This window comes from Lutra lutra, chromosome 8 (genome assembly GCF_902655055.1).
Source record: "Lutra lutra chromosome 8, mLutLut1.2, whole genome shotgun sequence".
Taxonomy (NCBI): domain Eukaryota; kingdom Metazoa; phylum Chordata; class Mammalia; order Carnivora; family Mustelidae; genus Lutra; species Lutra lutra.
In genome coordinates, this window is record NC_062285.1 from 32,139,152 (window position 1) to 32,166,898 (window position 27,747).

Consider the following 27,747-nt stretch of genomic DNA (forward strand, 5'->3'; position numbering starts at 1 on the left):
TGGATCCAAATCCTTGTAAGTACTCTTTAAACTAGGGAATGAGATAGGTGGGAATATGAGAAGACACAAGAAAGTAAAAGGGTTTATCTTCCCAGAGCCTTAGTTTAGGTAAAGATTAGGGAGAAAATTTACATTTCTATCAAAACAAATGAACCACAGAGTAGAACACAAAATCCACATGAACCTAAAAAGATTTAAAAAAATATATAGATTTCAAAGACCATCAGGGTTGCAGCAGAGAGCTAAGGCTCCATCTTAGATTCTCAGAGTATCCAGTCCCACACACCTAATGAAAGCATGGCTCTAGCATGAAACCTCTGATTCTGGTTACTTTGACCAGCCCAGAAGTGAGCTAAAAGATTTCTTTGCCTAGCAGACAAGCTATATTCCAGAAGTCAGCCAGTTTCTGAAACAAAAGGGTAGAGAAACTTGGCTTAAGTGCTAGATTCCAAATGCTTCGCAATATCACATCAGAAAAACAGATTAAAAGAGAACTCTTTTGGGGCGCCTGGGTGGCTCAGTGGGTTAAGCCTCTGCCTTCGGCTCAGGTCATGATCTCAGGGTCCTGGGATCGAGCCCCGCATCGGGCTCTCTGCTCAGCAGGGAGCCTGCTTCCTCCTCTCTCTCTGACTGCCTCTCTGCCTGCTTGTGATCTCTCTCTCTGTCAAATAAATAAATAAAATCTTTAAAAAAAATAAAAATAAAAAATAAAAGAGAACTCTTTTAAAGTTAAATTTAATTGAAGAAGGGAGTACTTTTCTGACATGTGTTTTAACATTCTCCCCAAAACTTTCCATAATTACCAGAACTGTGAACACCAAGCTAGCCTTGTAGGCAAGGCCAAATAAGGAGGAAATCCTTTCTCTTGTCTCCTACTGTGTAGGAAAATAAGGAGCAGGTAAACAATGGGGAGAAGGGGAAGAAGCATAAAGAGAAAAAGGAGACAGGGGAAGTGGCTACATACCACCATCCTACCAACTGGAAGTGGCTCGAAGCCCTGCTTACATTTTTGTTCTGAGAAGTAAAGAACTCAAGGAGTCCAAGGAAGAGATTTCAAGAAAGAGAAAGAAAAGGAATCAGAGAGAAACCAAACAAAATCCAGGAGAATGTGCCACCCTGAATCAACAGTCTTTCCTCAACATACCAGAGACTAACCACCAGGATTTATTTAAACTTCCAGTACTAACTAGAATGGATGAGCAGTTATCTGTGAGAGTAAGAGTGAGTGAGTTTGAGTGCCTGTATGTTGTGAGTAGGTGTAGGGGAGAAACAGGGAGGACCTAAAGCGCTAGCTCTACAAAGGGAATCAATGTTAACCACTTCACCCCCTTATTTACCACATCCTATCCAACTGTGTTCCTGAATTACTTCTTAAATTTATCTATTCCTATAATATTTATGTAGTACTTACTATGAGCCAAGCATTATTCTAAGTACTTTATATAAACTCATTTAATTCTCAGAACTATTATGTAGGTCCAACACTAGTCTCTCCATTTTCCACATAAGAAAACTGAGTCATAGGGTGATTAAGGAATCTGCTTAAGGTCACAGCACTATTTTTTTTTTTTTTAAAGATTTTATTTATTTATTTGACAGAGAGAAATCACAAGTAAGCAGAGAGGCAGGCAGAGAGAGAGGAGGAAGCAGGCTCCCTGCTGAGCAGAAAGCCCGATGCGGGGCTCGAACCCAGGACCTGGGATCATGACCTGAGCCGAAGGCAGCAGCTTAACCCACTGAGCCACTCAGGCGCCCCGAGGTCACAGCACTATTTAATGGTGGCCTCAAAAGGATTCACACCTGTGCTGGATCCCTTCCTCTTAATTGCTATACGCAACTAAACTGCCTTACTAGCATCTTTGGTGAATCTTAAATACTTGCAAGGCACCATTCTACCCTCTAAGGATACAGTGGTCAATAAATAAAATTCGTGACCTTCAAAGTTATAATCTCAGAACAGGCACTCAAAGACAAAAATAACCTACCTAAACCAAAAAGTTAACCGGTCACTCTTATACTTAAAAGCCATTTGGGATTTTCCACTATAGATAGCACAAAGTTTAAACTCACTGACAACCTGGCATACTAAGCTTCTATGATTTGACCTTATTAGTATAAGCATCTTCTCAGCTTCCTCTTCTCATGGGACTCCCTTCCTTGACATCATAATCCAGTAACTTCTCTGGGCTTTGAGGTTAGTGAACTCGGCAGGCTGATTCACACACCCAGCCTTTACTCTTTGTTTTCTTTACCTAAAATTCTTCTCTTTTTCTTCCTCCCTCTTTCTACCCTTTACCTAACTCTTACTGATATCACAGCCTTGGTGTAGTATACCTGCCGTTAAAAAACTTTCCCTGGGGGGGCACATGGGTGGCTCAGTTGGTTAGGCATCTGCCTTCAGCTCAGGTCATGATCTCAGGATCCTGGGATCGAGCCCCATATCAGACCCTCCGCTTGGCGGGGAGTCTGCTTCTCGTTCTCATTCTCCCTCTGTGCTCAACTCTCTATCTCTCTCTTAAATAAGTAAGTAAATAAATAAAAACTTCCCCTGGGCCCAGTTAAACCAGGTTAGGTGCCCTTTTTTATGTAGTACTTGAGAAAATTCTGACTTACCACTCTTAGAGCATTACCCAACCTGAACTGTAATTGTTGGAGTGTTTTTATTATTATTTTTTTAAGATTTTATTTATTTGACAGAGAGAGATCACAAGTAGGCAGAGAGGCAGGCAGGGGTGGGGCGGGGGGAGCAGGCTCCCTGCTGAGCAGAGAGCCCCATGCAGGTCTCGATCCCAGGACACTGAGATCATGACCTGAGTCAAAGGCAGAGGCTTTAACCCACTGAGCCACCCAGGCACCCCTATTGGAGTGTTTCTTAAAGATAAGGCCTATTTTGTTACTGTATACTAAAAAGTTGTCAATGTCCCCTTTATAATAGTTTTTTCCCTTTATAAAAATGGTATTATGCCCACTACCTGTAAATTATTTTAATGGCTACATGATTACCTTTTACCTTTATTCAAATTTTGATAGAATTAGAGTGACACTGACTTCTTTGCTAAAACCAACAGGTTTATGGTAGAGTGGGTATATACGCAGTGATAATCCATTTTTAGATGGATGGAAAATATGGAAGTCAAGGTGAGAAAAACACTAGCTTAGTGAAACATACTAGAATTTAATGAACCAATAGCTGAAAGTATGCTGAAACTACCTCCTCAATTCTCTGCTTACACAACAGAAGCTCATATAATTAAAAATCTAAGTTCCTTCGTCTTATCAAAATGGTTTATATGTAATTATTCATGAGGAATTTATATAAGAATGATACAGAGCAAGTAAAGAAACAGGACCATGATCACCTCACTATTCTTCTACATCTCCCAAGCTGTCTGGTAATTCATAAAAATAAATGAGTCTTCTTCTTCCCTGTGCTTTACTAAAGACCCCATCATGGTCCTATGCCTGACATTCTGCCAAGACAATTTCCATTCCCACTTAGATTACGTCCTACTGAGTGTCCACAAAGTTCTCATATTACCACCTTAGCTTTTTCCTGAGTTTCACCCAAGCAATATTAGGGATTTGGGGTTTGGTTTGGTTTTGTTTTGTTTTAAAGATTTTGTTTATCTATTTGAGAGAGACAGGAGAGAGAACACAAGCAGGGTAAGTGGCAGGCAGAGGGAGAAGGTGGTCCCCACTAAGCAAAGAGCCTGATGTGGGACTCGATCCCAGAACTAAGATCATGACCTGAGTCGAAGACAGATGTCTTAACTGAGTAAGCCCCCCAGGCACCCCAATGTTAGGACTTTTAACACTTAGGCAGTACACAGGTACTATGCCTAAGGCGCATGAGTGTTATGAACCCTAAAAACAAATCACAGGCTCTAAATACCAGAAAAAAAAAAAGAAAGAAAGAAAGAAAACATTGCAAAAAATATTCATGTCATTACATTTCCAAATAATATTATGTCAACATTAATTTTAATACCTACAAAATTTTCATTACATTTGAAAACAATTTAGACTAGATTTTCTTAGAACCATTTGTAAATATGTATGATTATCAACAGTAAATTAAATAATTACAAAAGTAATTTACGTAAAAAGAGTTATCATATGACCCAGAAATTCCACTCCCAATATATACCCGAGAAAACATGGCCACACAAAAACTTGTACATGAATGTTCACAGAAACATTATTCATAAAGACCCAAAAGAAGAAATTAACTCAAATGTCTATCAACAGATAAATGGATAAATAAAGTATATCCACACAACGGATTATTATTCCACAATGTAAGAGAATGAAGTAGTGATAGATGTTACAAAATGGATGAACATCAACACCAGACTTAGTGAATGAAGTTGCTCAAAAAAAAGAGGTCATCTGAATGCATTCTAGACTACATATATGATATATTCAAGCATTATTCAATCTACAAGTCAGCAAAATCCAGACTGTAGGAAACTACTGGATAATCAGATTTCTTCAATAAATAGGCACACATATAAGAAAGAAAAGAAAGAGAGGGAAAGAGATATAGAGGAGGAATTTAAATCAGACTAAAAAGCACATTAATCAATTACAGTATGAATGAACTTGTTTGGTTGCAGACGATCTTCTGTATTAAATTATGACACCCCTGGACACTTGGACAATGATGGGATATTTGATAACCTTAAATAAGTAATTTTTAACTTTTTATAATGATAATTATAAAATGAGGTTTTTTTAAATTTAGAGTCCTGTCTATTAGGTCATATTCCAAAATATTTATGAATATAATGAAATGCTATCTGAGATAGGCTTCCAAATTAACAGGTTGTGGGACACCTGGGTGGCTCGCCCATTAAGCATTTGCCTTCAGCTCATGTCATGATCCCAGGGTCCTGGGATGGAGTTCCACATCAGGCACCTTGCTCAACGGGGAGTCTGCTACTTCCTCTGCCTGCCACTTGCCCTGCTTATGCATGCACCCTCTGACAAGAAATAAAATCTTTAAACAAAAAAAACTTTTAAATAAAAAATTAAAAATTAACAGCTTGGTTATGAATATTTAGGATGAGTGACAAGTACAAGCAGGTTTATTATACTATTCATTTTTCTGTATATATTTGCAATTTTCCAAAGGAAGGGGGTAAAAACTCTTCTCCTCCTCATCATAAACATGGGGTGAGGGGAGTACATAAAAGAAATAAGAAAACTCAGTTTCTGAGAGATACTAATCTAAGAGACCCAACATGCAATCAATATGCATCCTAAGAAAATCAGAACAAGCGGCACCTGGGTGGCTCAGTGGGTTAAAGCCTCTGCCTTGGGCTCAGGTCGTGATCTCAGGGTCCTGGGATGGAGCCCCACATCGGACTCTCTGCTCAGCAAGGAGGGAGCCTGCTTCCACCCTCTCTCTCTCTGCCTGCCTCTCTGCCTACTTGTGGTCTCTCTTTGTCAAATAAATAAAAGATCTTAAAAAAAAAAAAAAAGAAAGAAAGAAAATCAGAAGGAGAGGTAATTATCAAAAAGAAAAAAAAAAAACACCCTAAACCTGAAGAACATGAGTTTTCCAATTAAAAGGGGTCTACACAGTACCCACAATATTTAATTTTAAAAATAAATAACAGGCGGGGCGCCTGGGTGGCTCAGTGGGTTAAAACCTCTGCCTTCAGCTCAGGTCATGATCCCAGGGTCAGGCTCTCTGCTTGCCAGGGAGCCTGCTTCCCCATCTCTCTCTCTGTCTGCCTCTCTGCCCACTTCTGATCTCTGTCTGCCAAATAAATAAATAAAAATCTTTTACAAAATAAATAAATAAATAAATAATAAATAAATAAATAAATAACAGGCACCTCTTTTTGCCATATTAAACCACTGAGGAAAAAGAAAAGATTCCAAAAGTTTTCAGAAAAGAAGAACAGGTTACAGCAAACCCTAAGTTGGAAATGTTTATTATTTTTTTTTTTAAAGATTTTATTTTTATTTATTTGACAGAGAGAAATCACAAGTAGGCAGAGAGGCAGGCAGAGAGAGAGGAGGAAGCAAGCTCCCTGCTGAGCAGAAAGCCCGATGTGGGGCTCGAACCCAGGCCCTGGGATCATGACCTGAGCCGAAGGCAGCGGCTTAACCCACTGAGCCACCCAGGCACCCCCTAAGTTGGAAATGTTTAGATTTATCAAGAACAACACTAGAAGGTAGAAGGTAATATAAAGCTATGCCTTCAAAATTCTCAAGGAAACTGACTAACCACCTAGAATTCTCTATTTTTTTTTAAAGATTTTTATTTATTTATTTGACAGATGGAGATTACAAGTAGGCAGAGAGGCAGGCAGAGAGAGGGGGGAAGCAGACTCCCTGCTGAGCAGAGAGCCCGATGCGGGGCTTGATCCTAGGACCCAGAGATCATGACCTCAGCCGAAGGCAGAGGCTTAACCCACTGAACCACCCAGGTGCCCCTAGAATTCTTTATTAAGAGTGCTATCTATTTACTTCCCATGCAGCCTTTTTAAACAGGGAAATAGAAGATATATTTTATCAGGAGGGAATGAAACAAATTAAGAAAGACTTGGGATCCCAGAAACAGAAGGATCTAACAAAGGAGAAATAGGAATTTTTCAGAATAGCTACTATACAGAGCTTAAAAACAATTTGTCCAGAAAGACACTTAAGAATAAAGGCCTGCAGGAGAGTCGCCCCAAGAAAAGGGGAAGGAGGAACTAATAGATTGTCTCTGGTGGCAATCAACTTTTCTTGTAAAGGAGTAGATAATATATACTTTAGGCTTTGAAAGCCATTCAGCCTCTGTTACAACTAACTCAATTCTGCCATTGGAACAGCATGGTTGTATTCCAATAAAACTTTACTTACAAAAACAGGGAGAGGAAAGGATTTGGCCCCTGGGCCATATTTTGCCTTGACTCCTTCCTTCCTCACCCCTCCTCTCACTGCATAACATATTTGGACACTCCAAGGAGTTAGCAGCTCTGGTGGAGAATGAGGGGATAATTTAGGTAGATTAAATTAAAAACTAAGAGAAGTTTAAGAAAATATTTCCTAGTTATAACACAAAAAGCCTGAATCATTAAAGAAAAAACTGGACTTCCTCAAAATTAACAACATCTGGTCTTGGAATAATTCTGGCAAGAAAATGGTAAATATATAATAAATAGATATAAACCTAGTTATAAAGGGTAGAAAACAAAAGTAGTAAAAATAACTATAAATATAATAATTAGTTAAGCAATACACAAAATAAAAGGATGTAAAACATGACTTCAAAAATATAAAATGTGAGGGAGAGTAAAAATGTAAAGCTTTTTAGAATGCACTCAACCTTAAGCTGTTATCAACTTAAACAGTTTCAAACACAGTTGTTATATATAAGCCTCATGGTAACCACAAAGCAAAACAAAAGATAAACAAATGGTAAAGATACACAAAGATAAAGAAAAAGGAATTTAAGTGCACCAGTAAATAAATTCTCAAACCACAAAGGGAGAGAGCAAGGAAAGAAAGGAACAAAGAGGAGCTGCAAAACAGCCAGAATATAATTTACCAAAAAATGGCAGTAAGTGCATACCTATCAGTGTAAATGGACACAACTCTCCAACCAAAAGACAAAGAGTGACAAAATGGATTTAAAAACAAGACCCAACTATATGCTGCCTGCAAGAGTCTCACTTCAGATTTAAGGATACACACAAACTGAAGGTGAAGGGATGGAAGATACTTCTTGCAAATGGAAACAAAAAGAAAGCTAGAATAGTTAAATTTAGAAAAAAATCAATAAGCAAATATCAACCTTAAACATGTTAGACCAGGTGGACTTAATAGATATATACATAACATTCCACCCAAACACAACAGAATACATTCTTCTGAAGTGCACATGGAACATTCTCCAGGACAGATCATGTATTAGGCCAAAAAATAAATCATAATAAATTTAAGAAGACTGAAATCCTATCAAGCATTATTTCTGACCACAATGGCACAAAACTAGAGATCAATAACAGGAAGAAAACTGGAAAATTCACAAATTTAACAACATGTTATTGAACAACCAGAGTCAAAGAAGAAATCAAAAGAGAAATAAAAAGAGACTGAAAAGTATGGAAAACAGAACATACAACATACCAAAACTTGTGGGATACAGCAAAAGCAATTCTAAGATGGAAGTCTGCAACAAATGCCTACCCCAAGAGACAAGAAAAATCTTAAACACTAGCTTCACACCTCAAGCAACTAAGAAAAAACGAGCAAAGGAAGCCCAAAGTTAGTGGGAGAAAGGAAATAGCAAAAATCAGAGTGGAAAAAAGTTAAATAAAGACTAAAAAGATAATAGAAAAGATCAATGAAACTAAGACCTGATTCTTGGAAAAAATAAAGTGAAAAATCTTTAGCTAGACTCATCAAGAAGAAAAAAAGAATTCAAAATCAGAAATGAAAGAGAAGACATTACAACTGATACCATGGACACACAAAGGATTTTAAAGAAATGATTATGAATAAATAATATGTAAGCAAATTTGACAACATATAAAAAAATGGATAAATTCCTAGAAACATAAAACTTACCAAAACTGCATTATGAGGAAATAGAAAATTTAACCAGACTAATTACTAGTTAAGAGGTAGCATGAATAATCAAAAACCTCCCAGCAAACAAATGTTCAGGACCAAACAGCTTCACTGGTAAATTCTACTAAACATTCAAATAATTAATACCAATTGTTCTCAAACTCTTTCAAAAAACAGAAGAGGAAGGAAACCTTCCAAACTCATTTTATATGGCCAGTATTATTCTGACACCAAAATGAAACAAGGATGCCACAAGAACAGAAAATTATAACTGATATCCCTGATGAACATAGATGCAAAAATCCCCACAAATATCAGCAAACCAAATTCAACAATACAAAAGGATCATACACCAAAATCAAGTGGAATTTATTCAACATCCTCAACTCAATCAATGTGATAAACCACATTAACAAAATCAATGAAAAATATTATATGATCATCAAAATAGATGCAGAAAAAGCATGACAAAATTTAACATCCATTTATGATAAAAACTCTCAACAAAGTGGGCTTAAAGGGAATGTACCTCAGTACAATAAAAGCCATATACTAAAAGCCTATGGCTAACATTGTAACCAATAGTGAAAAGCTAAAAGCTTTAAGACAAGGATATCTACTCTTACTACTTTTATTCAACATACTATTGAAAATTCGAACTATAGCAACTAAACAAGAAAAATAAGTAAAAAGCAACAAAATTAGAAAACAAGTAAAACTGTCAGTATTTGCAGGTAACAATATTATATACAGAAAATTCTAAAGACTCCACCAAAAACCTATTTGAAGGAATAAACTAATTCAGTAGTGTTGTAGGACACAAAATCAGTATACAAAAATCTGTTGTATTTCTATACACCAATAACTAACTACCAGAAATCGAAATTAAGAAAACAATCCCATTTACAATTGCATCAAAAAGAAGACCTAGGAATAAGGGTGACTGGGTGGTTCAGTCGTTAAGTATCTGCCTTCAGATAGGGTCATGATCCCAGGGTCCTGGGATGGAGCCCTGCAACAGGCTCCCTGCTTAGTGGGAAGCCTGCTTCTTCCTCTCCCACTTCCCCCTTCTTGTATTCCCTCTCTCTCCATCCCTCTCTGTCAAATAAAAAAAATTAAAACAAACAAACAAACAAACCTAGAAATAAATAACCACAAAAGTGGGAGAACCTGTACTTTAAGACACCTTACTATTAAGACACTGATGGAAGAAAAATTGAAGAAAACACAAATGAAAAGATATTCCGTGCTAAAGATATTCTGTGTTGGGCACCTGGGTGGCTCAGTCATTAAGTGTCTGCCTTTGGTCTGGGTCATGATCCCAGCGTCCCTGAATCCAGCCCCGCACCACACCGCACCATGCCCCCGGCTCAGCGGGAAGCCTGCTTCTCCCTTTCCCACTCCCCCTACTAACCTCTCTCGCTGTGTCTCTCTCTGTCAAATAAATAAAATCTTTAAAAAAAAAAATTGTGTTAAAACATCCATACTACCTAACTCACTCTACTGAGTTGATGTAATCCCTATCAAAATTCCAATAGCATTTTTTTCCCCACAGAAATAGGAAAAACAATGCTAAAATCTGTATGGAACAAAATAACAAACTCATAGATACAGAGAACAGACTGGTGGCTACTAGAAATGGGGAGTAAAGAGTGAACAAATGAGTGATAGGGGTCAAAAGGTACAACCTTCCAGTCACAATACAAGTCAGTCCTGGGGATGTGATGTGCACCATGAGGACCACAGTTAATAATACCAAATGTTATGTATTTGAAAGTTGCTAAGAGAGTAAATCTTAAAGTTCTCAGCACAAGAAAAAAAATTTTTCTGATTACATAACAGATGTTAACTATACATACTGTGATAATCACTTGGCAATATATACAAATACTAAAATCATTATGTTGTAAGCCTGAAACTAATATATTATATAGCAATTATGCCTCAACAGAAAAAAAAAAAAAATGAACGAAAAGCTACAGCCTGGGAGAAAATATTTGTGAGATACAGATCTGATATAGGACAGATACACAATACACACACAGAGGATTACTACCCAGAACTCTCAAAGAACTCTATAAAGAATGCTCAAAGCTCAGTAATAATAAAACACACAATCCAAATAAAAAGCCAAAAGACCCAAAGAGTTGAGAAATACTGATAGCAAATGAGTACGTAAAAGATGTTCAACTTCATTAGTCATTAGAAAAATGCGTATTAAAACCTCAACAAGATACCACGACACACCTATTGGAATGGGTCAAAAATCCGACAGAATCAAATGCTGATGAGGATGTGGAGCAACAAAAACTCTCATTTGTGCAAGTGGAAATTTAAAATAAAATAACATCTTAGACAGTTTCTCTTAAATATACACCTTTCATTTAACCAGTAATCCCCTTTCTCAGTATTTATACATTAGAAATAAAGATACAGATTTACAAAAAAAATAAATAAACACAAATTTTTACAGCACCTTAATTCATAACTGCGCAAAACTGTATACAACCCACTGCCCATCAACTGGTGAATGGAAAAACAAAATATGGTACCTCCATGCTGTGATGTATTATTCACCAATAAAATGGAATAAATTACTGATATATGGACAAGAGATGATTCTTAAAAGCTTTAGCTAAGTGAAAGGAGGATTCATTTGACTAAATATTATATGATTCAATTTACATTACATTCTGGGAAAGGCAAGAACACATGGACATACATCAGGTCACCAACTGTCAGAGGCTCAGGAAAGACTACGGAAGAGCAACAGAAAACTTCTGGGGTGATATTAATTGTGGTGGTACTTACGACTATAAAAATTTGTCAAAATTCAAAGAACACACACACAAAAAAATTCAAAGAACATTTTTCTATGTCTGTTATTCTTCCATAAACCCAACCCCTCAAACTCAAGATGTTCATCCTTCCGCAGTATCCCACATCTCAGCAAATATCAACATCCAGAGTTCCTCAAGCCAGAAATTTTATTCTTTCTTGATTTCTCTGACTCTCCTCTACAAATCAATCCAATCAATAAGTCCTGTCTTTATCTTCTAGCCAATTCTTGAATTCATGCACTTCTTCCCATTTCCACTGACATCACCCTAATCCAACCCACCACCTCTTACCTGATCACTGCCATAGCTTCCTAAGTGACCTGCCCGTATCCTCTTTTGACCCCTTGATACATGTCACATATCATGACCAATGTAAACTTTCCAAAAGACAAATCTGATTATTTCATACACTCAGGTTAAAATCCTTCAAAGACTCTAACTTACAATCTTTAGCATGTATCTTATATTTTATTGTTTAACAAAAAAATTCTCTAATTTATCACTCTGACATCTTTCCCATAAAAGTTGGTAAATATTTTAATAATATTCTGATAACAAAGATTTTAAAACAAGTTACAGGTTTTTTTTTTTTTAAGATTTTATTTATTTATTTGACAGAGAGAGATCGCAGGTAGGCAGAGAGAGAGGAGGAAGCAGGCTCCCTGCGGAGAAGAGAGCCCGATGTGGGGCTCGATCCCAGGACCCTGGGATCATGACCCGAGCTGAAGGCAGAGGCTTTAACCCACTGAGCCACCCAGGTGCGCCAAAACAAGTTAACAGTTTTAAGAGAAAAGCTAAGTAGCCTACGGTAAAGATGAGAATAAAAAAGTAATCAGGAAAATCAAACTGTTAATCTATCTAGATTTCCAATAGAAATGTTCTAAAATCTCGGGGCACCTGGGTGGCTCAGTCAGTTAAGTTGTCTGCCTTCGGTTTGGGTCATGATCCCAGGGTCCTGGGATGGAGCCCCGCATCAGGCTCCCTGCTCAGCGGAGAGCCTGCTTCTCCCTCTCCCCACCGCTGTGCCTGCTTGTGCTCACTCTCCATCTCTCTGTCAGATAAATAAAATCTTAAAAGAAAAAAAAATGTTCTAAAATCTCTTTTAAGTTTTTCTCCTCACTACAGATACTTCATTCCTCAGAACACTAAAAGCTGACCTGTCACTTAACTTTCCAGTGAGTTTTAGGTTTCTGAGGCTGAAAGAGAGCTCCAAAAGAACATGTTACTACCACAAGTACGATGTGTTAACACAGCCTGACGAAACTGTTTTAAAAACAAATTTACAAATAATAGCAGAAATAAAAAACATAACTTTGCCAAGATGGGTGGATCTTAATTTGAAGCAATATTGTTCTTCATTTGGATATTTTTCTTTCTTTTTTTTTTTTTTTAATTTTACTTATTTATTTGATGTGAGAGAGCACAAGTAGGCAGAGTGTCAGGCAGAGGGAGAGAGAGAAGTAGGCTCCCCACTGAGCAGAAAGCCTGATGTGGGGCTTGATGCCAGGACTCTGGGATCATGACCTGAGCCAGACAGACACTTAACCAAGCCACCCAGGCACCCATGAACATTTTTCATATAAAGAATTGATTTGGATAATTACATTCCAGCAGGTAAAGCAGTAAAAGATTCTCAAAACTTTCCATTTTAGGTAGAGAATTGATATACACAATTGGATAAATATTTTACCTGAGGTATAAACTACTTTAGTAAAACATATAACCATGTTTAACATGTTGATGAAGGTGACTACACCTTAATTACTAATAAATGCTTTAGTATGCCACATTTCAGTTGACTTCCAAAAGTATGATTTACGAATAATGTAAAAGGCTAAACACTTAATATTGTGATTCTTTTTTAAAGATGTATTTGAGAGAGAGTCCACACGTGCATGCACACATACATGGAGGGAAAGGAGCAGACAGAGAGGTAGAGAGTCTCAAGCAGACTCTGCACTGACAGTAGAGCTCCATGCAGGACTCCAGCTCACCACCTTCAGATCATGACCTGAGTGAAAAGCAACAGTTGATGCTTAACCAACTAAGTCACGAAGGCGCCCTGTAACTCTCTTTTCAGTGCAAAAAAAAAAAAAAAAAAGAGAGAGAGAGAGAGAGAGAGAGAGAAACGAAACTACCAAATGATGACTTTTTACTTCAGTATTGATCACTACTGCCAAAAATTTGGCCAGTCCAAAAATTACAATACTGGGACCTCAATTAATTTCAGGTACTCAATATACCATAATTAGCTTTTCAAATGACATTTAGTGGGCTTAGAGCAGGTTATATTCTAATTAATATCATTATAATTAATATAATCTGAAAGAAAATACTTACGACCCCATACAGGACATTATTAACTTGCAGTATTTTCCATTTGCATAGGAAATGCTACCTCTACTACATACTGAATAAAAATGCTTCTGTCATTTCATATAAAAAGAAGCTCCAAGGTTGCATCTAAACAATTTCATCTTACTGTATTCAAATGAGTGAACCAATAGAGTCAAAAGATATCTTTGTTATCTGATGAGGCATGGGGTACAATGCTTTTTGCTGCAACAAGATTTGATCCATGGAGCTCTTAGTACTCCACAAATGTCATTTCCATCATTTGTTAAAAAAAAAAAAAAAAGACAAGACAAAAGTAGGGGAAAAACAGTAAAGAGAAATACAGTAGACTCTCATCAATCTTAGTTGGCAAAAAGTATATTGCAGGAAGAAAACCCTTAAGTCTCAAAGAAAAGGAAGGACAGTGGGGAGTAAGTAATGTATTTATACTACAATATGTAAGTTGTAGAAGGCAAATGCTTCCAAAATAAACCCATCTGACCAGAATTAAAGACCATTCTCTCTTCAAACTTGAGATTCTCTCCCAAGTTTTTACAGACTGTACTTCTCAAGTTTTCACACTGCTCTCATTAGTATGCAGTTTAATGTCCCTTTTACCTGCTTTCTCTTTTTTTCTTAATATTTAGGCAAGGAATTTAAGACACCAACCAGCCTTTAAAAAAAAAGAAAAGAAAACCATTCTCATATACCTATCTCAAATAAGTTACAGAACTTGAATTTGTCTAACTCCCTCAAAGGCAGGTAAGCTCACACACTGCCATGCATGCTAGACAAAGCTGTGACCAACCAGCCTTTTCACAAAGAATTACATGATCCAGGGCACAATTTTTCCTAGGCCTGATCTTCTACCCAAACATTAGAAAGGGTTACCCTAATCATTCTGTCTTTGCACTACCCAAAGAATTGCAGTATTTGTTATCCTATTCTTTGAGAGCTAAATTAAATGACATATATTTAAAAATCTTGGATTTAAATCTTTTCTCACAAATACAGGCTAAGATGTTAAGATTAATAGTAACTTGCTTTTCTGAGTTGTTTGTTATGGGTTACATAGTTTGTACAGAGGACTGAATCACATACTAATCAGTTTCTACTGGTTTATTATTGGCTGTAATAAAATTCAGATTCCTTGCTTTTCTTCCAATTCCTAGAAACTTTATCACTATTTCTCAACTGGTCCTTTTTTCCATTCAAATTAATATACCTGAGAGCTGCTATATATTAATTCCCACTTAAATCCTGACACAGCTCTAGAAGACACAGACATGAGAGAATAAGAAAAGGTGATATGGCTACAGCGGGTACACAACAACTCTGCTGACTACCTCCTGTTTAAAATTCCAAAAACAGCATGGACAACACAACCTCTTACAATCCCATTCTTTCACTTAAGTGTCCATTAAGGTAAAGAATAAAGGCAATCCAGGGGCACAGGGATGGCTCAGTCAGTTGCACCCAGGTCTCAGGTCGTGATCGCAGGGTCATGGGACTGAGTCCCATGCCCATGCCCCCCATTTAAGGTTCTGGGCTCAGTGGGCAGTCTGCTTCTCTCTCTCTCTCTCCCCCTCTCCCACTGCCCCTCCCCCTGCTCATGTTTGGGTGTGCGCTCTCTCTCTCTCTCTCAAATAAATAAACATTTTTTAAAAAATAAAGACAATCCAACACACAAGTTATAAAAAAGAAATAAAAATGACACCAATTCTCCTACAGGAGAGACCTGGAACAGGATGTACTTTGCCCATGACTTATAATCATCATAACAGCATCTAACTACAGAGTTGTTAATAATAATAATAGCAAATCTTTATTGGCTTGCATATATTCCAAAAACCATGCTAAACACATTTTGTACATTATCTCATCAATTCCTCAGAATAATTCTAAAATTACTATTATTCTCTCTGTTTTAAAGAAGAAAAGACAGAGATTTAGAAAATTTGGGTAAAATACATACATAACTATTAACTAGCAACCCCTGAATCTGAATCCAGATCCATCTGGCTTTAAGATGAAGCTCTTACCCCTGTCCTCTACTGCATTTATTATTTGCCATTGCAAAAACTAGAGTTGGCTCGGAGGAAGTGGATGAGATGATAGTTCAGCCTTCTAGAAGCAGGCAAGTCCCACCTAAAAGGCTGAATGTCTTAAGATGGTGGAGGAAGTTTCTGCCAGATGTCAAAACATTAAGAAAGAGGGGCACGTGGGTGGCTCAGTCAGTAGAGCATGTGACTCTTGATCTCAGGGTCAACTCATGATCAGGTTGAGAGTTTAAGCCCCACATTGGGAGTAGAGTTTACTTAAAAAACAAAACAAAACAAACACGCCATCCATGAGAAAGAAAGAGAGGAAGGAAGGAAGGAAAACACTGGTCTCAAAAATGAAAAAGTGTGAATCAAGAAACTAGTATGCTAAACTGGCTCTTTCAATGACAGTGTGATCCCAGGCTAGTTGCTATTTCATATTCTCCATCTGCACAACATAAAAAGACAATATTTATAAATACTTTCCAAGTTTGCTGGGTAATACTAAGTTTAGGTAGTATTATTCTCTACTGCTTTCTGTAATTTAAGTTTTCCATCCATGTTTTTGAACCTAATGAAGACCAAAACTGTACCATTACTGAAATCTTTATGCCTTTACTCTTTCTCATACTTTATTCCCATTTATCAATTAAAAAGGCTTTCTTTCATTCCATTTTTCTTATAAGCAGTTCATTATAATATTCACCTATTTCAGATAGGAAAAAATGCAATTCCTTTCATCATAATGCCACACCATTTCCTTAATCCTCGATTACCTTGTTCATAACCAGTTTTTAGCCCTCTAAAATTTAACATCCAAACTAGCCAAAGTTTGGACATAACTAAGTGCCAACATAAAGCCATCTATTGATAATCCACACAAAATACACTGTCCTTACTTACATGCAATTCAAAATGGAAGAAAGGCCTTAAGATCTAAACATATAAAAATAGAAAATTCATAGAAGAAAACACAGCAGGAAAGCTTTGGCATCGGATTTGGGAATGACTTCTTGGATATGATACCAAAAACACAAACAAAAGAAAACACAGATAATTGGTCTTCATCAAAATTTAACTTTCATGCATCAAAGGACACTATCAAGAGTGAGAAAATCCACAGAATGAGAGAAAACATTTACATCTCATGTCTGAAAAGAGATTAATATCCTATATAAAGAATACCTTAACAACAATAACAAATTTTGAAATGGGCAAAGATCCTGAATAGACATTTCCCCCGAAAGATACACAAATAGCCAACAAGCACATAAAAAGATCTTCAACATCACAAGTCATTAGCGAAATGTAAATCCAAAATACAATGAGATGCCACTTCACACCTAGTAAGATGTCTATTATCACAGCACTCAAACAAGCCAAAAATGGAAAGTAACTAATGATGGTGAGGATGTGGAGAAATTGGAATCCTTGTGTAATGCTGGTAGGAAATGTAAAATGATGCAATGTAAAATGGAAAACATTTCAGTGGGCTCTCAAAAAACTAACTACAGAATTACCATATGAGAGCACCAATTGCTCTTCCAGGTATTTACCCAAAAGAAATGAAAAGCAGGGAATAGGAAAGATACTTGTGTTACAACATTCACAGCAGCATTATTCACAATAGTCAAAGGTGGACAGGACTCAAATGCCCATTAACAGAAGAATGGATAAGCAAAATGCAATACACATAAAAGGAATATTAATAATTCATAATAAAGGAGTAAATTCTGATACATGGTACAACATGGATGAACCCCAAAAACAGTATGTCAAATAAGATAAACCAAACAAAAAAGAACGAATACTATATGATCTTCCTTTTATATGGTAACAAAGGAGACAAATTCATAAAGACAAAAAGTAGACTACAGATTACCAGGAGCTGGCAGGAGAGGCAATGGTGAGTTATTGCTCAATGGTTGCACTTTCTATTTGGGATAATGAAAATGTTTTGGAAACAGATAGTGGTGATCATTGTGAAGACACTGTGAGTACAATCACTGCTAGTGAACTGTACACTTAAAAATGGTTAAAATGGGACATTTTCTTATGTATATCTTACCACAATAAAAAAAAAAAAAAAGGTACTGTCCTGGGGCGCCTGGGCGGCTCAGTGGGTTAAGCCGCTGCCTTCGGCTCAGGTCATGATCTCAGGGTCCTGGGATCGAGTCCCACATCGGGCTCTCTGCTCAGCAATAAGCCTGCTTCCCTCTCTCTCTCTCTCTCTGCCTGCCTCTCCGTCTACTTGTGATCTCTCTCTGTCAAATAAATAAATAAAATCTTTAAAAAAAAAAATGGTTAAAATGGGACATTTTCTTATGTATATCTTACCACAATAAAAAAAAAAAAAAAAAAAAGGAACTGTCCTGGGGCGCCTGGGTGGCTCAGTGGGTTAAGCCTCTGCCTTCGGCTCAGGTCATGATCTCAGGGTCCTGGGATTGAGCTCCACATTGGGCTCTCTACTCAGCGGGGAACCTGCTTCGCCCACTCTCTCTGGCTGCCTCTCTGCCTACTTGTGATCTCTCTCTGTTAAATAAAGAAATAAAATCTTTAAAAAAAAAAAAAAAGAGGTACTGTCCTTCTCAGTCTTTAAAATCCAGATCATATGGACAACAAAGTTCTGATGCAAAAGAAATATCTAAATCTCAGTGCAAAGTGATCTCTAAAAATTTTTTAAATGTAATTAAACAATAGTTAGAACTACAAAGATAAAATATGATTACTTTTGGTTTATACTGACTTTTACCAAATAAAAGAAATATTCTGAAAGCTTAACATGCTTTTTAAGGTTCAGGACTATTTGGGGATCTTCCTGAACATCACTATAATTCATTATTCTAGTAACTTCATACCAAAGTATGCTCTATTTCTCACTGTCAGAAAATAGTAATTATAAACAAAAGGGGACAGCTAGCATAAACTCTACAGTGTTTGGAATCAGAGTTATCGGTATAAACTCATAGTTTTTAATAAATGCACACATGGATTAAAAAGATACACAAATAAACATGGATGTTTGTGTATGTGTGAGTTAATGTGTATATATACACATATATTTCTAGCTCTGTCTGCTAAGAAGGCCTAACAGGAGCAATGACACCTCAGTAGCAATAAGCACACATCACATCCAGATCTTGGTTTCTAAATATCATCTCCAATAGAAAGAACCAGAGCTCCTAGGACAAATAACTGATTCTAGGTCTCAGCAGAGAAATGGAAGATAAACCTAGAAAATGTTATCATGTCAGAAAAAAAATGCTTTCCTAAAGAAAAGAGAATGGGGGCACGGTGAAAAAACAAAGAGTCAACCTGAAGACCATACCTGGAACGATCTGACAACAAAATAATGACAGCATTAAATTATAAACCACAGAATAAAACAAGTATCTATGACTCAATACTAATATAAACAAATTACTAAATAAACAAGAAGGGGCAGGTCTTCTCTACAGAAAAATTCCAATTAATAAATGTAGAAGGGAATGAGAAAAACAAAATCACTATCAGGTGAACACCATTATAATAACTGTTACAGGCAAGATCTACCAAAGAATACTGAAAACAAATGGGCAAAGGTTTGAGGAGAAAAGGGATAAATGCACAGTTTCAAAGAATCTCCCCAAGATACCCTGTAATTACAAAGACAAAAATGATGACTTTACAAGTAGAGAAATTTGACAGACATGACATCCACCATATGAGAATTAACATCACCTCAAATGGGATATACTGACATTCTGTACTCAACATCAATAATGTTGAATGTAGGACTCAACATTACACTGCACATTACTTCTATAGTATTTTTGTCAAAAAATGCAAAACTTCAATAAATCAAGAAAACATCAGACAAAACCAGTCAAACTGAGAGACATTCTACAAAATAAATGACCACACACTCATCACTAGTGTGAAAGTCATGGAAGAAAAAAAGACTCTTATAGATAAGACTAAGGAGACACAATAACTAAATGCAATGTAAGATTCTGGACTGAATCCTGAAACAGAAAAACTAGTAAAATTCAAATAAGGTCTGTAGTTTAGTTAATAGTATTGTACCAAGGTTAATTTCCAGTTTTAATCACTGTGCTCTGGTTGCATAAGTTATTAACATTAGGGAAAGCTGTGTGAAAAGTACCTAGGTGAAGGTACAGATTTCAAAATTTAAAAAAAAAAAAAATTGTTGAAGTATCCTATATATTTTCTCCCTCAAGTGAGTTAAAACAAAGTTGAGAAACTCAATAAGTATTTACATAGAGTAAGTAAATCCAACATTTCAATATCTGAAAAGCAACCTATGTTGAAACAAGACTTTAGTCATTAAGAGATACTTATGTATTTATAGGTACTAGAGATGCTGTCTTCAAGAAACTTATAGCTGGTAAGAGAAACAAAAACAATAAATTGTCAACTTTGTTGATAAAAAAATTCTGACACACAATCAGGCTACAATCCAATGATTAAATAACAAGAGTAACATCATTTATGATGTTAAAGTATATAAATGAAAATCATTTAGATAACTAAAATCTTCAAATAAAACATTAACACCTATACATTTACAGAATTTAAGTTAGCCTAACACACTCACTACACATATTTCAAATGGTAGTCTTATACGTAATTAGTGTCTAATGCTTCAAAAAGTACTATTTTTTCCATTAAAGATTCTATTTCTTCAACCTAAAAAGCTAGCTTACTTTAATCTCCAGCAAATAAAGAATACAAGAGAAGTAAAGATAACAAAAATGACCTCAAAAATCAAACTGAACAAAACAATTCTTAAATCAAGTACAATCTCGGGGCACCTGGGTGACTCAGTCAGTTAAGCACCTGCCTTTGACTCAGGTCATAATCCCACGGTCCTGGGATCAAGCCCTGCATGAGCAGGTCCCTGCTCAGAGGGGAGCCTGCTTCTCCCTCCCTCTTTGTGCTCTCTCTCTCTCAAGTAAATAAAGAAAATCTTAAAAAAAAAAAAAAAAAAAAAGAACAATCTCAGAAAAAAAACAGATATATTTATATACCAAGTGACTGGCTAATAAAGACAGCTAACTGAAAATCAAAATGTCAACCAACATATAAAGCATTATAATTATATTCATTAAAAAATATTCCCTCTCTCCTCCTCTGGGTTAGGTCAATCAACAGGGTTCAACTACACCCCAAAAGTTATAGCAGACGCTAATGATCTTAATCCTATTCAGTCTCAAAACTTCTAAGGATCAAAAGACCTACACTGTTCTAGTCTCTCCAATAAGCCTTCCCAAACACAAAATGATAACAGAGGATGACTCTAAATATTCTTAAAGATAATAATACAAGGATTATGCTAACATCTGCAATATAATAGAAACATTACTGTTAAGATTCAAACCCAGGCAAAGAGCCAGATCACTCTGAACAGATACATTGATTAACTGATTACTGAGCAAGGATTCAGTCATACATCTCAAGTACCAATAACTTCTTATAAATCTCTAACATTCTAAATTTCTGCCTGTTTTTCCTAGACATAAGAACAACCAGTTAAAAGTATTTATAATATTAAGATTCCAGGGCTGATCCTGTCATCAATTTTCTTGAATTTAATTGACAGTAGATACATGAAAACACTGCCTTCAATTATAATCAGACATTTTCCGGTGTATAAAGAGAACAGGCAGATAAGAAAGGTGGAACACAAAAGAAACAGTGCAAACTTTTGTAAAAAGTCTCATAAAAAGTAACAGCTCTTTAAACACCACCACATCTGTAGGTCGAAAACTCAGCAGGGACCAACTTAGAAAATGCAGTATTCCAGGGCTTTCTCCACTTCTCTCTACATTCTTTCCTTAGTTGGTCTCAACCTGTTTCATAACTAAACACCATTTCATACTCTAAAAAATACAAGGGGTCAAGGCAGATGAAGTATGCTACCATTTTGACAAAGTGGGGAGAATATAAACATATTTGCTTTATATGTGCATAAAATATATCTTTGGAAAGGTATGTAAGAAAACATGAACCCTTTTAGCACCACAAAAACTGGGTGTTACGGGATACAAGAAATAGGGGAGATTTTCACTCTGTACCTCACCAAACATTTTAAGTCTTGAATCATGTGAATGTAGTTTTTATTCAAAACATAAATAAACCAACAGAAAGTGCTGATGATGCCCGATCTCTTTTTTCTTTCCTCATCAGAATTTAAGTCCCATGAAGACAGAGATTTTGTCTACGTCTTCACTACTATATTCCCACTGCCAGGTCTACTGCTGGTGCTTGAAAAACATTTGTTGAATGAATGACTTCTTAATCTCTTCAGTGAACTCCAGATGGTATATCCAACTGCCTACTTCTTACCTCCACTTGAACATCTAACATGTCCTACTTAACACGTATCTAACCTTTCCCCCATATAACATGCTTCCCTCACCGCTTTCTCATCTCCATTCACAGCATCACCACCCTCCAGCTGAAGTCCAAACACCAGGAATCACGCCTGTCCCAACCAACTGCACTTTCATGCAAGCCTCAAGTTCAATCAATGCCATTAGCTCCAAAATGTACCTTAAAAATCTTTAAACCTGATCTAACACACTAGTCACTAATCTACCATAGCCTTCTAACTGGTGTCTCTGCTTCTTTTCTCCTCTTATCCAGTCTTCCCTGCAGTCAATCAGACCAGAGGAATTTCAGTTTCACAAAAATTCCAATAGCTTTTCCATGTGCTTTAAGAATAAAATCCAAACTCCTTTGGACAATAAGGCCTCACCAGATCTGGCCCTTGGCTATGACCTAACTTCTTATCCCCCACTAGGGTCCACATGCACTGAGCTTCTTCAGTTTACTGACCCCAAGCTTGACACCACCTCTGAGAACTTCCCTGTGCTGTTCTCTCAGAAAGGGAATACTCTCCCCTCAGACTTCCAAAGGCTAAACCCTTCTGACTTGTCAGGTATCAGGTCAAAGCTCACCTCAGACAGGTCTTTCCCAACCACAGCATCTGAAGTAGTCTTCTCTCAGTCACTACCACAACTTCCCATTTTATTTCCTTCATTGCACTTAATGATTCTCTGAAATTATTTTTATTCCTTATGTCTTATCAGTCTCTCCTCCCCCACCAGAATTGAAGCTCTAGAAGGACAGAAACTTCACAAGTCTTGCTTATTGTTGTATCCCTAATGCCCACAATAATACTTGATATATGAACCAGGTACTTAAATATTTAACTGATAAAGAAGGCAAACTGACTTTAAAGAAGGTCCACAATATTTAATTTAATAACAAACTGGTGAGGATAAAAGACATGGATAAACCATCTTAACTTCCATAAAATACCGAAAATCAACAGAGGCTGGAGAGTGAAGTAAGATTATTTCAGATGCTTCTGAACATTCAAATACATAGCAAAGGAATTTTTCACACACTATGTGCATGCACACTGTAGCACTGCTACAGGGAAACTAAATTACAGATACACAGCATCTGAAAAGGAAAAAAGGGTAATTCAAAACACTGTGTACATCTGTAATTTCACCTCTGAGTCTTTCGGAAGGGTCTTTCAAACACTGTATTTGAGTAAGAGAGGCAAAGTATAATCAATCTGTCTGCCTTGGAAAGAAATCTGAGATTCTAAAGGATAGGGTATAGCCTTTTGAGTGTTTTAAATACCTATTAGGTAGTCAGTAGTCAATGAGAACAAACTGATTATTTCCCATATTTTACTCTGAATGTACATTTAGGACAGATGTAGTTCAAAGAATTTTATACTGTCAAGTCAAAGCTCCTACAGTGAATGTTAATATCTTCAAATCTTATCTATTCTAGTTACCTAATCTAATTATGTTCAAAAGGTAAACTTATACGGTACCACCTATCAACTGGTAATAGTAATCCCTGAGGGAAAGGAGATGATTTGACAATAACAGTGTGCAATTTACGGATGTTTTATTTACATGCACATATCGGTGGGGTTGTAGGGAATGGTCCAGGCTCCCTAGTGTGTAAGTGCTCTGAGAAGTCTAAGGATCTTATTTCACCAGACCCTAACTGTAGAGACAGGTCTGGAGTGCACGTAGGTTACTCCTCCCCATAGCTATCAATCTTCGCTGTCTGCGGAAACAAAAGTGAAAATACTCGTGGAAAGGATGTAAGAGACTGATGCCCCCACACACACCCCCAAACACAGAGTTGTGTATGCGTGTGAGCTCGTAAACAAGGAGAAGAGTACACGCACTCTCACCTTCCCTCCTTCGGAAGAAAATGGGGCCGAGGGAGGGGCGGCCAAGGCCGGGTAGGGGAGGCCCGGGATCCAGTCCAGGGGGTGCCGGGCTTAGGGGTCAGCGCTCCGGGGAGCCGGGGTCACTTACGGGACACCATCTTTCCCCGCCGCCCCGCTTCCATCCCTCTCCCCTCCCCCCTCTTCGCCCCCAACTCCTTTCCTCCGCCCCATCCCCGCCACCCATTAACCGGGAAGGGAAGTTTCCCGGAGCCTGCAGCCCGGCTCCCCGACCCTCAGCGGGGTTACCTTCTGCAGAAGCGGGACAAGGGACAGGGGATAAGGGGAGGGGGAGGCAGCCCGAAGGAGTGAAGGACGAAGCCCCCGGCGAGGAAGGTGGGCGGCGGCGGCGGCGGCTGTCAGCTCGCGTTCCCCTGCTCACAGCGCTGCCATTACTGTGCGCCGAGGCCGCCTCCCCGGCCGGCCGCCGCCACCGGCCCAGGAGACACGGGGGGTGGGGAGCGAAGCCTGGGGAGCCCGCGCGCCGGACGCTCACCTGCCACAGCGGGAACACAGCAAAGCTCAAGGCCGCCGCCGCTGCCGGACGGGACAGGGGCGGCGGGGAGAGGGGAAAGGGGAGTAGGACGGGCTGGTTACGGGATCCGTAAAACAACCGGCCTCTGGACCCGGCTTTTCCCCCCCAACACACACCCTTCGGGCTCCTTCTTCCGCTACCTCCAAATCCCCCCTCAGAAAGCAATGGTAGAGTCCGCGTTACGGCAAGCGCAGGGAGCCGGACTTAGTGCAATTGCGAAGGGCCGCGGAAATCAGTATTCAAAGTGACTTCTTGCGGTATTCCCGGTTAAGGAGACAATCACGGTTCGCTGAGCCCAAGAGACTCAATACCTACCAAGTTTTGGCACTACTAGTAACAATATATCAGAAAGGTGTTTTCAACAAAAGTGCGTTCCCTTTGAGTTGTTTGAAATCCATGTGAATATTCTGAGACCTACAATCTCCTTGCCAGCACTACCATGGGCTTTTCAAATTGTCAAAAATATGTTAGCAAAACTACGTTCCCCTCTGACACACCTCTTTTCTAGTGGGTTTCTGTCTATAGATAAATACTGAGACATAAATATATTTTAAATAAAGGAACTTCTCTTCACATTCTTCACCACTGAGTCCCCACCTCCCCAAAGCCCTTACCACGTCAGTCTAAAAGGTGTTAATTCCTTAATTTTAACACGTAATGTTCAAAAAAGTGTAGGTTCACCTATCTCCTCCTCATATACACAGAGCCACAGAGAACAAAAGCCTGGATTTATTCCTTATTTGCTTTCACATCCACAAGATCTTAGAGTCTTGTTATTCAAACTTTCTCCCTTCCAACCCTCTTTTTCAAAACTATTTGTACCAACCCCTTAAGGTCCATTAAAAATCCTGTTTGCTTGCTTGTCCATGACTGCATCTCTCTGATATTCTCAAATAAACCTATCTTTTGCTGGTAAAATAACTGGCGGTTTGAGTTGTAAGCTTAACAATCGTTTAAAGACTTTAGTGCTATTAATAAATAGGACTTTTTGATAATGTATGAGTTGTCACCATATGAAAGGTCTACATGACACAGTGAACCAATATTTTCCAAATAACCAATGCAGGCCATTAAAAGTCATGCATGGATAAAGGATCCATTCAAAGTGCCAGGTAGACCAATGGATAGATCAATATATGCATGTGTGTATACGCGTGTTGCACACACATAGAAACAAAGTACAAAAAATTCCCTTATATGATTTCAGATTCTTCATTGCAAATAACCTTTAAGAAATTACCACTTAACAAATGCTCTGTAACATCAGAGAAGAATACCCACATTTAACGGGAAAGACTATTAAAGGCCTCCTACTTTTTTCACATTCTTGAATCATAGGGAAGTTTTTATCAAGTCAGATATTAAAGACATATGCAAAAAATGTAAAGCCATGTCAAGATAAGTAGAATATCTTAAAATAGTTCTTTTTCTGTTTTTTTTTTAAAGATTTAATTTATTTATTTGACAGAGAGATACACAGCAAGAGAGGGAACACAAGCAGGGGAAGTGGGAGAGTTCGGAGAAGCAGGCTTCCTGTGGAGCAGGGAGCCCCATGTGGGGCTCGATCCCAGGATCCTGGGATCATGACCTGAGCTGAAGGCAAATGCTTAATGACTGAGCCACCCAGTGCCCCAAAATGGTTATTTTTCATATAAACATGTGATGTATGTTAAACTGCTTGCATTTACTACTTTTTAAGTTAATAATTGGGGTTTTAAAATTTCTTCTTACTTCTAACATGGTAACTAGTGCTAGATATAAACCACATAAATATAAGCTCTTTGAGTCCTTCAATAATTTGGAAGAGTGTTAAGAGGTCCAGAGACCAAAAAGGTTGAGAACAGATGCCTTAAGTCTTGAACTTCCCTGTCCTGCCACTTTCCTTTTAAACTCTAGCTGGAGATATGAATTATCATGAAGGGTGCCAAACATGAATCACTATAACACCCCCTTTTTTTTTTTAAGATTGTATTTACTTATTTGACACAGAGAGAGAGAGAGAGCAGAAGCAGAGGGAGCCGCAGAAGGAGAGGGAGAACAGGCTCCCCTGCAGGGCTTGATCCTAGTACTCTTGGATCATGACCTGAGCTGAAGGCAGACGCTTAGCCAAATGAGTCACTCAGGCACCCCTAACACCCCCAATTTCTAAATTCCAGAGACCTCTCAACCCTTTAGAGTTATCCAACCTATATAATAGGGAAATACATTTTGAAAAAACTTATAGTATCTAAGCCTTTTAATACTAAATTGAGATTAGCTTTTCTTTCCAGAAAAAAAGATATTGTTTCTGGCCAACCAATGGTCTTTACCCTCAAACCTAACTCAAACCCTCATTCATCTGTGAATCCTTTCTCTGTTTTAATTTTTAACAGAAATTACATATATCACTAAAAATGTGTTTTGGCTTTGTAAAATGTTTGTTGATTTCATTTTTTTCTTGATTTCTTAAAATTTTTAGAAAATGTTTAAAAAGAGAGAGAAAGGAAAAAGCCCTACCAATACTGTAGAAATAGATTACCATATTTAAGTTGACAAATACTCTTCAAAATGTTTTCCATGAATATAATTAAAAATGTTTATGCAAATAAGATCATATTATAGATGTGCTATTTTGTAGGCAGCTATTTCACTTAAAATCTTTCTGATTTTGGTCTGAGAACATTAAATAATTCTTAGACAAAGTGATTTATAAATTAGTATTTAAAGAGGAAAATCAATGAAAAATATTTTAGGTAGAATATCTTAAAATGTCATTGCATAAATCAGTTTTAAAAAAAAAAGTATGTCTATTTCAATTCCCAATTGTGAGTGCACATAATTTTCTCTTTCAAAATTTCCCAAGTTCTGGACATCTGGATGGCTCAGTCGGTTAAGCTGCTGCCTTAGGCTCAGGTAATGATCCCAAAGTCCTGGGATCAAGCCCCACATTGGGCTCTCCGCTTGGTGAAGAGAATGACTCTCCCTCTCCCTCTGCCTACTGCTCTGCCTGCTTGTGCTCTCCCTCTCTCTCTAATAAATAAATAAAATCTTTAAAAAAATTTTTTTCCAAGTTCATCTCCTAATCCCTCTGCACCTAGTATTTGAGGAGCCCAACCAGAATCATCTTCTATCTCTATAAGCTTCCTTTATAACATAAAACCCGAAGAGGCCTTATTATTC

At 37.6% G+C, this 27,747-nt stretch overlaps 1 protein-coding gene across 4 annotated transcripts in view; it reads right to left on the bottom strand.

Moving 5' to 3' along the window:
• CUL2 (cullin 2) overlaps positions 1-24,717 on the bottom strand; it is a 104,607-nt gene extending 79,890 nt beyond the window's left edge. Inside the window, exon 1 of one of the 4 annotated variants that reach the window (XM_047741505.1) lies at positions 24,554-24,717. The gene's annotated coding sequence lies outside the window, so the exon portion shown is untranslated. Of the gene's footprint in view, positions 1-24,017; positions 24,166-24,302; positions 24,489-24,549 lie in introns of those variants that run through there. The other 3 variants (XM_047741503.1, XM_047741502.1, XM_047741504.1) reach the window with 3 other exon arrangements.
• Positions 24,718-27,747: the final 3,030 nt, after the last annotated feature.